This window comes from Neofelis nebulosa, chromosome 2 (genome assembly GCF_028018385.1).
Source record: "Neofelis nebulosa isolate mNeoNeb1 chromosome 2, mNeoNeb1.pri, whole genome shotgun sequence".
Taxonomy (NCBI): Eukaryota; Metazoa; Chordata; class Mammalia; order Carnivora; family Felidae; genus Neofelis; species Neofelis nebulosa.
Window position 1 is genome coordinate 99,200,407 of NC_080783.1, and position 10,171 is coordinate 99,210,577.

The following is a 10,171-nucleotide window of genomic DNA, read 5'->3' on the forward strand; positions in this document are numbered from 1 at the left end:
ACCAATTGAGCCACTCATGTGCCCCTAGCTTTTTTTTTTTAACATGTGGATGAATGAATACATGACTATAAAATTAATATTCCATTTAAATAAACATTCAAGTGAGCAGATTAAAAGTGTAAAAAGCAGGAAAAGCCGCATACATAGTGATTTTCTATTATATTTTATTTCTGAAGTTGACATAATTTGGCTTCTGTGAAAAAGAATACCTAGGAAGAAAATGGGTCATCATCTCCTTTTAGCAGAGGTGGGAAACTCTTTATTCATTTATTTATTTTTGAGTATGAAAACATGAATATTTAGACCTCCGAATAGGAGCCATATGATGGGTTTTCATCAAAGACCCAGAGGCTTCCAGTTTTGACTATAAGAGGAGAGTTTAGAATCTGGTCTCTCTGCTGCCCTCAGATATGTTAGAATTAAATGAGCATACTTTTGGGACGCCTGAGTGGCTCGGTCGGTTAAGCATCCGACTTCAGCTCAGGTCATGATCTCACGGTCCGTGAGTTTGAGCCCTGCGTCGGGCTCTGTTCTGACAGCTCAGAGCCTGGAGCCTGTTTCAGATTCTGTGTCTCCCTCTCTCTCTGCCCCTCCCCTGTTCATGCTCTGTCTCTCTCTGTCTCAAAAATAAATAAACGTTAAAAAAAAATTTAAATAAATAAATGAGCATACTTTTTTTAAGGTTTATTTATTTTTGACAGAGAGAGAACATGAGTGGGAGAAGTGCAGAGAGAGAGGGAGACACAGAATCTGAAGCAGGCTCCAGACTGAGCTATTAGCATCGAGCCTGACATGGGGCTGAAAGTCATGAACGGTGAGATCATGACCTGAGCCGAAGTCAGATGCTCAACCTACTGAGCCACCCAGGTGCCCCATAAATAAATGAGCATACTTTTAACTTTTAAAGTCACATGTACAGCTGTGGAAGAGAGACAGAACCAGAGAACCAGACTTGGAAGCACTTTACAGTTTATATGTATGAGTCTCCTTATCCACCCGCCCCCATGAAAACTGGGGCCAGGGAGGAATAGTTATACAACATACCTTTGCAACAGAATATGAACTGGGGCCATGATGGAAAAGAGGTGTATGATATAGTAAATAAAAAGTAAAGTACTAAATTTTATATATGATTCCATTGTAACTACTAAAAATTACAACATATAAAAGATGACTAGTGATTTTTTTTTTTTTTGCATTTTTCAAGCATTCTCCTATGCAGGCATTAGGAAACTTTTTTTTAACTTTTTTTTTAAATGTTTGCTTATTTTTGAGAGAGAGAGAGAGAGACAGCGTGAGTAGGGGAGGGGCAGAGAGAGAAGGAGACACAGAATTTGAAGCAGGCTCCAGGCTCTGAGCTGTCAGCACAGAGCCCAGTGTGGGGCTTGAACTCGTGAATCATGAGATCATGACCTGAGCTGAAATCAGACACTTAACCACTGAACTACTCAGGTGCTCCGGGAAACATTTTTTTAAAGGGCCAGATAGCAATTTGTTTTAGCTTCACAGGCCAGGAAGTCTTTGCAGCATGAAAGTAGCCATCGACATTGTGTAAGTGCATGATCATTAGTGTGTTCAGGGACCTTGCAAAACAAGGGATGGCCGTATTTAGTTCAGTGGCCACAGTTTGACCACCCCCGTTTTCTTCTCTCAACAAATGTTCATTTATCAAACAAATGTTACATATTAGGTGTTGTGTTTATATACTGGGAACAAAGGTGAATAAAATCTGGTCCTACTGTCCAGCTATATCCCAGTCCAAATAATAGTAATTGCCTTATTTTTAAATTAAAGTCATCTATGAATTAATTTCCTCTTTATCTTGTTGACATCTTTCTAGTGGGTGTAACCTGAAAGGTAGACTCCTTCCTTCAACATGCTTTGAGAATCTAGGGAAGGAAGAAATGCAAATGAGTAAGGAAACTTTGAGCCTATATGAATAATAATTTTTCACTGAATATAAATTACCCTTAAAATATGTGGATACTACTATTGTTTAGCTCTGCAAAGGAAGAACAGAATTCCGTGTTCATGTTGAATTTTGCCTTCAAAGACAATGGAGTCAGTGAACTACAGAATCCTTGCGATCCTTATGGAATATTCATGCTTGGCAAATCCCACCGTGTGTACTATTATTGCTCAAAGAGTGCTCAAGGGATATTGAGTAAATGCTGCTAGAGAGGAGATAAGACTTCAGAAAAGAAGAGTGCAAATAGAAACGTACATTTTTACAAAGGACTAAATTGTGTGAGTGCTAATAAGAATGCAATCTAAGTTTAATCAGGAGCGCCTTGTAGAAGTGGGGTAAGTACAAATCTGAAACATTCTGATGGCTTTGCCAGAGGATGTTCTACATGCTAAAACTTGGGCAAAAATTCTTATCAAATAATGTTGTGAGTTTTAAAAATATTCAGTAACTATACACTGATAATTGTGCCCTATAATCAGTAATTTGAGGTTTGAGGGAAAGACACATTACCTCTTGCCCAATGGGAGGTGGTGCAATGGGAATTTAGTAATCTAACATAGAAATGTTGGCCATGAGCTTGCCTTTCCCCACATGGAAATTTCGTTAGCTCTCCAGTTTGGATGAGTCTAGGTAGCAGAGGGAAAAACCACCTCAAAATCCTTTCCATCCTACATGAAATGCCTGAAAACAGAACAGTATATTGTAGACACACTTATACTCAGAGACACAGCTGGTTCTCAAAAGACAAGTTCAATAAGGAAAGAAAAGCGAAAATAATATAAAAACGGGGAGGGGGACAAAATGTAAGAGACTCCTAAATGTGGAGAACAAACAAAGCACTGCTGAAAGGCTTGTGGGAGGGGGAGTGGGCTAAATGGGTAAGGGGCATTAAGGAATCTACTCCTCAAATCATTATTGCACTATATGCCAACTTGGATGTAAATTAAAAAAATAAATTAAAAAAAAAAGACAAGTTCAATTTAAAGTTCTTTCAACGTGATGAAGAGTAGGGTAAGCCTGCAGGTCCCATGGTGTTTTAAAGCTATGCACAGTTTTTTTCCTGCTTAAGGATTTATGTTGTTTACCATCTTGTATCCTTCTAACATTGATAAGTTTATCTTTGGCAAAAGATGCTTCCCATTCACTGCTCACCACTCACTCTGTTGTGTTACTTCCAAGGAGCACATAGAGAGAATGCACATCTGGGCTGCATCACATGTTCCCAGGCCTCTCACCTTAGAACTGCTGCCAAGCCTCTTGTTTTCCTTATCTCTAAAGGTGAATAAAAGTAGTACCTACTTTACAGGGTTGCTAGAGTAAAAGCAGGTAAAGCCTTTGAGGTACCTGAAAGTATCTTTTCATAAAAAACTAGAAACTATTAATAAGAATACCAACAAAAATATATTTATGGTCAGCAAAAGTTCAAGCAGCAATTCAGCCCTTGTGCTTATTCTGAAATTAATTTCCAAACTTTTCCTGAATTATCAGCTGACTACTAAGACATTGCTTATAATTAACAATCCTGGAGCCAGAAACTTGAATATCTTTCCTCTTTTTTTTTAATTTATTTTGTCATTTAGCATAGTCAATCACTAGCGATTTTTAGTGTAGAGGTAGAATTCTTCACATAATATGTGGCCGTATCATTCATCAACCAAATAGGGCATTTGTAAAAGTAAAAAGGATATTAAAATAATTAAATGCCACAATTATCACAATATTGATTGATTGATTAATACAATGGATTTATTGATTTTGTAGACCTGTATAACTCGAAATGTATTTTCAGAAATAAAATTCTTTCAAAATATAAAAGCAGCATATACATTTTATTAAAGCAAAATTAATCTTCCTTTGTATTTATTATCTGGATAGTAAAACTATAGCATATGCAGCTTAATTATTCTTGGTACACATTTTCATACTTTAATCAATTGTTATTTGTATCTGTTTCAAACCTCATTGCTTGTATATTTCTGAAGAATGTATATTCACTTGCAATATGGTCTTATTTAAATTATTTTTCATAAAAATATGAAGTCTTCAAACATGTAATCTTCAAAATTGCATTTTATGGTTAATAACTGAAATTATTGAGATCCTCATTTGACGCTCTTTGTAGACCATAATATTTTTATTTGAGAGCATACTTTTTTATATACGCTAAACTCACTCCTAATTATGAGTCAGTTTCTTAAAATAAATCTCTTTCTCTTTATACATGAATATGTGTGTGTGTGTGTGTGTGTGTGTGTGTGTGAGAGTGTGTGTGTGTGTGTGTGTGTGCAGATACACACACATATATATTCATATATACTTTTGGTACTTTTGTTTATGTCTCTCTAGAAAATCCTAGTACAAACAATAAACTTTGTAAAGTTCTACTTCAATTTCATGAATTGAAAGGAAAAAAAATGGAACTACAATTGAAATTAACTTTCTGTTTGATGAGTCTAGCAACACTGATGTAAAACTAGATTCATTTAACTGTTTCCAAAGTTCTTTTATTCAAGCCAATAAATTAGCAGCTATCACTTTGTATTTTATTCTTGTACATGAAAACTTGGAAGTAAAAGTGAGCAAGATGAATTTAGAAGAAGAATAATTTGATCTAAATAAAAAGTCACTTTGCATAGAATGGTATATAAATATGTCTTTTGTTGCTGCATGTATTAAATCTTTTTTTTTCCAGCATAGTTATCTTAAATTAACTATAGTATTTGAAGGCCATTGAGGTGTTTTTAAGTAGACTTGAGTTCCCCAGTTTTAGTATGATCAGTGATATTGTTACAATCATTATGGGGGATAGTCACTAATGACATATATTTTGTGCAAGTTACATTGTCAACTTTCTTGAGAAGCAGAAATCTCATCATTAAACTGTAATTTTTCATTTATTTCGTTATTTCATGTCATTTTTTCATTTATTTCTCCTAAAGTGGATTATTGTGAAATAAAGAAATAAAATGATTATTTTATGCCACAAAATGAGGAAACAACAGTTGTGGCACCACACATCAGAATACTCTATCTCTTGCTAAGGCAGGGCTTCTTCTGTTTCCCACTCAAATTTCACATATACACTTCCAATATTTTCTACATTTTCCATCGGTCTTGCTTGCTGACTAATACCTTGGTGGCTTGAACTTTTTAGGACTGTGGGACTGGCTATGGCCCTGGTGGAAGCAAATGGTGCCCCAAGTGGGTCCTCAGGGGGTAGTATCAAATTCTTCTGCTTCTTCCCCAGGAGATTTGAAGCATTTCTGAGTGTGTCTCATTTTATCAGAAAGAGCCCGCCACGCTCTGCCTTAAAGAGTTAAATTAAAGTTGTGGTGCATTTAGAAGGATTGGGAAAGAAGTAAGGTATGGATCCTGTTTATCTTTAAATTTAACCACCAGTTAAAGCAAGAACTCTGTTCCGTGAACCTAAGCGTCCCATGTGCTAAGAGAAATCACAGAAACTCACAGTACAAAGTGGAGAACTCCCAGACCTACACCAGGTCATTTGAATTCAACTATTTAAAATAAAATGGCATTGTTTAAGAATGAAAATTCTGGAACAGATGCCAAATCAGAAAGGCATCAAGGCAACACTTGTAAATTGGACTTGTCCCAGAGAAACTAGGACACACCGTTAGCCTAAGTATGAGTCACCACCTGACCTGACTGCCACTTACAAATAATTTATCTGGTATATATATGTAAAATATTTGTCAATTCACTATTTTCAAATTTAATTATCTCAACTTTCATTTCCATAATAATTATGTTCTCCTATATGTTCTTAAAATATCTTTCATGCTTTTGTAATTGTTAGATATCATAAGAATAACAATGTGAGTCAAATACTTCAAAATTAAACCCAAACTCAGCAAAATGTGTTGCTTGCTCATGAGTCTCACCACTAGTTATTGGTATGGGCAGAGCTAATGTATTTTGTTATGGAGCACAGCTTTTTTAATATGTGTGACAGTAAATGACAGGTTCACAGGAGAGAAACTTATTGTTTTAATACTATTGAGTAGATTATACAAATATCTCAACCCATGTGAAATTATATATAATGAAGATTGAAAGAATATGACCTATTGCAGAAATGCTCAGTTACGTATCTGTGCCCCAAACTGAGAACCATAGCCTTTAACAACAGGGAAAATATTTGTTGACCTTTCATTTCTGTATTGGAGGACCATTCTACACCTCTCTGATAGGAGAAATCTTGTTTCAAGTTTCAAAAGTCATGCCTTTCATTACCTACTCTCTCTCCCATGTTTTGACCTCAACTTGTAGTTACATGTAATGAATTGTCATCATGTTCTCTCATATGTACCTGTTTATGTTTCTGTATTCTGTAAGTCTCTGTCTAGGACAGGGCCAAGTCTTATTCTTTGTATTTTAACAACCACTTAGTGTGATTTAAAATAGAGTAAATAGCTCAAGATGTGCTTGTTGAAAAAAAAATGTCAAGATTGCGTTCACTTTCTGGTCATAATTGTCCTACTGACCATCGTTAATGATTACCATTTTTAAAATTCTAATTAATGTATAAGTCAAAAATTTTGTAGATTTCAGTGTGACAGTTGAACTCCAAATAACTCTAGCTTGAGGCAAAAACAGTACCAAAAACCATTCTAATTACTGTGATGGCTTTAAATAAAGGTATATGCAACCAGAATTTGTGTAATTTTTAAAAACCAGTAATACAAGTATGTTTAAGACCACCAGTTGTTCAGCCTATAGTAATTGGTGTACATATCTATCTGTAGCAGCATGCTGCTCTAAAAGGATCTTTGGTATTGTGGCTGGGAAGATGGTCTTATATCAACAAATGAGTTATATCTTTCTGCAGAAACTTTGTCTCTTTCACATTACAGAGTATCAGACTCAGTGTTGAATTGCTGACACTATAATAATGAAAAGAGTTTTCAGGTGAAAGGTTTTATAAACTACTTTATTTTTTTCAACATACTTACCTACACAAGAAAACAATTCAGTTCAAGTAGTTAAAATGACATATTTTAAATTACTTAGTAATTTGTCATTTAGGCCGCCTTTAAGCCATCAACATTTTTGCTAAGTGAAACAGGCTTTCTCACACACAAAAAAATGAACTGTTGTTTCTTTTTTTTTTTTAGTGTGAAGAACATAGTGTGTTTCAGGAAAAAATCATGTTTAAAACATCTCTCTTTGTCAATGTCATGAGGCTTATCCTAATCAGAGCCCCCATTTGATGTCTGCAAAATTTAGAGTATCTTTAAACACAGAATCTACACATGCTAACATACAGAATATGTTGTGTTTCTATTTCAAGGGAAAATTGTGTTTACCCTATTACCTATCATCATAATACCTGTCTGAATTGTTGTTGTAAGTCATTCATCATCTTAGAAGTAAATAATTTTCTGGGTGTGTTGAAGGAAAAATACATCAATATAGAGAATCATGATGGTGTGATTACAGTAATTATCCCATGTAACACGGGTAGTTACTACTATTTAGTTCTCTTCTAATTCATTATAGAGCTAGTAAAAATCACATTAGGGAGGATATACAAGGTGAAATAACATTAAGGAATTTTTACTCACTGGAAATGAATAAAAGGCTTTGAAGTAGATTTGATTTACAATATTTTTCTGGCTAAACTCTAGGGTAAATTTTAATGACCTATATTATAGTTTTGAGAAGGATTAAAATAACTTTCAACTGGAAACATTATTATAAATAGTCATTGAAAAGATGAAAGAGTCAGGAAGACAACAGACTTGAAAATATTCTATTTTTCTAAAATTTATCATTTGTGTTGTTGATTATCGGTTTCTTTTTCTAGATCCTGGATTATGCAGAGACAGAAATCACATTTCTGGAATATAGTGGTATATGGAAAGTGATATGTGGAGTGCTGGGTCTCCCTCGTGCTAGTGTGTGAGAGCTGATTGTTAGGCTTTAAAGAACTGTTCAAGCTGTTTGGTGTTGCATTGGTAGTTTGACATTAGGCGTGGTGGGAGTATTTCTAATACAGAATTAGGTGGGGAAAGAGTTTTTCCCCAGAGAGCATGTGACTAAGCATTTACTGGCATACCATCAGAAATTTTTCAATAAATGGTGAGTGAACAAAGAATGAGTGAATGATTAAAACAAAACAACATAGTGATAATCTGCAATAATACAAAGAAATGCAAACCATTCATGACATAAACACATCATTAAATAAGATAAAATATTGTCATTTGGTGTCACACAAGCTTCTCTTTCTAATGTGGACTCTTGCACTGACTTGTTGTGTATTCTTATGCAAGAAATTTATATTCTTTGTAATATAAGCCTCTTTTACCATGTGAGGATACAATGAGACATCTACACCCTGCAGGAGGGTCCCCCACTGATGGCATCCCAATCTTGGACTTCCAGCCCCAAGAACTGTTGTGAACTAAAAGCTGACTTTAAAGTGGGAAATGATGAAAATGAACGCAAGTTTTCTTTAAAAACAATCAGTTTAGGGGTTTATGCAGAGGATGAATTGTACATTGTGGAAGCAGGGGCAATGAATTGTGAAGGCAGTCCAATTGTACTTCACTGACAACTTTGAAAATGTTGGTACAGTCACTGGTTTGTCTTGGGGCTCTGAAACACCACCACCCGTGGTCTTACGGCTAAGTATGGTTTGGGGTCTATGCATATTAGCGAACAGGACTCAGTAGCTGTAGAGGAAGATGCTGAGTCATGTGAACCCCCTAAGTACATCTGGAAAATGACCTGCTTCTGGAAGTGGTAGCAAGTTTCCACAGAAAAAAGCAAAACTTGGAGTTGATAATGTTGACGAAGATATTGAAGATGATGATTTTGATAAGGAGGAAGTGAAGCAAAAACTTCAGCAAACAAATGTATATGCGATACTATATGTAATACTCAAGCCAAAAAATGCACAAAAATCAAACCAGAATGAAAAAGATGCAAAACCATTAACACTAAGATCAAAAGGTGAAGAATCCTTCAAAAAACAGCAAAAACATTCCCAAGACACCAAAAGAACTTAGTTCTGTAGAAGACAGTAAAACAAACATGTAAGCAAATATAGTAAATGTGGCTGTCTTCCTAACCTGGAAGCCAAGTTCATCAACTGTGTGGAGAGTTGCTTCTGGATGACTGACCAGAGAGGCTATTCAAGGTCGCTGGCAGTGAAGGAAGTCTCTTAAAGGAAATATTTTTTTTAGTTTGTTAAAATTTCCCATCTTATTTCATTTATGTAGTAGTTGATATACTAATGCAAAGTGTCAACTTTGCATACCATGTCTGATAATTATTATCCAGGTCCCATTGCCAAAAATGTGTTCTCCAAAATGTCTGTTTAGTTTTTCAAAATGGAGCTTTTCCTTTGCTTGGTTTTAAATATGTGTGGAATGTTATGATAGCAGTGGTGGTCAGACAAATGGAAATGGGGAGACAAAAATATACATGTGAAATAAACTCAGTATATTAATAAAATACAAAATAAATTATTTGAAGCTTAAGTAACTTTCTCAATGGTGTGTATGTGTGTGCATACACATGTATGTATGCATGTGTGTGTGTGTGTGTGTGTGAGAGAGAGAGAGAGAGAGAGAGAGAGGGAGGGAGAAAGAGAAATGTGGGTAATAATGTTCACCATATAGGAATATAATGGAGATTGACTAAAATTTATGAGATCAAATCATAGGGAATGGATTTTGTTATACATCAAAAACAGTTAGGTCAATTATTTCACATGGCTTGACTTTTATAGTAGGTATGCAATAAATATCAGAAGGGAGACAGAAGTAAAGAGAAATAAAAAAGGTTAGGAAGAAAGAAAAAAAGAATATAGAAGCTATCATAATTTTACTCATTTTTTTCCTCTGTGTACGTACACATTTTCTCTTGCCCAATCATCCATTTCACTACTATTGTCAGTGACTTACACAGCAAAAACTAATTTGACTTAAGACATTGAAGCCCCTACAGATGCCATCTGAACCATGCAATATATATTTAAATGTGTAATGTCTATTAGTACCTTGTAATCTTTTGATAACAGTCCATTTAGACTGTGTTTTGGGGACGAAGTTAAGAAACACCTTTTAATATATTTATGTGGCTAGCTCATTTTAAAATCAATATATGTCCTTAAAAAAATCCTAACCATATTGAAGTTTAAAATAGCTGTATATCAAGGAGAACACATGTAAA

General features: G+C 34.9%; 1 pseudogene; it reads left to right on the forward strand.

Annotated features, from left to right (window-relative positions):
• Nucleotides 1–7,868: 7,868 nt before the first annotated feature.
• Nucleotides 7,869–9,353, forward strand: LOC131493097 (nucleophosmin-like; annotated as a pseudogene).
• Nucleotides 9,354–10,171: the final 818 nt, after the last annotated feature.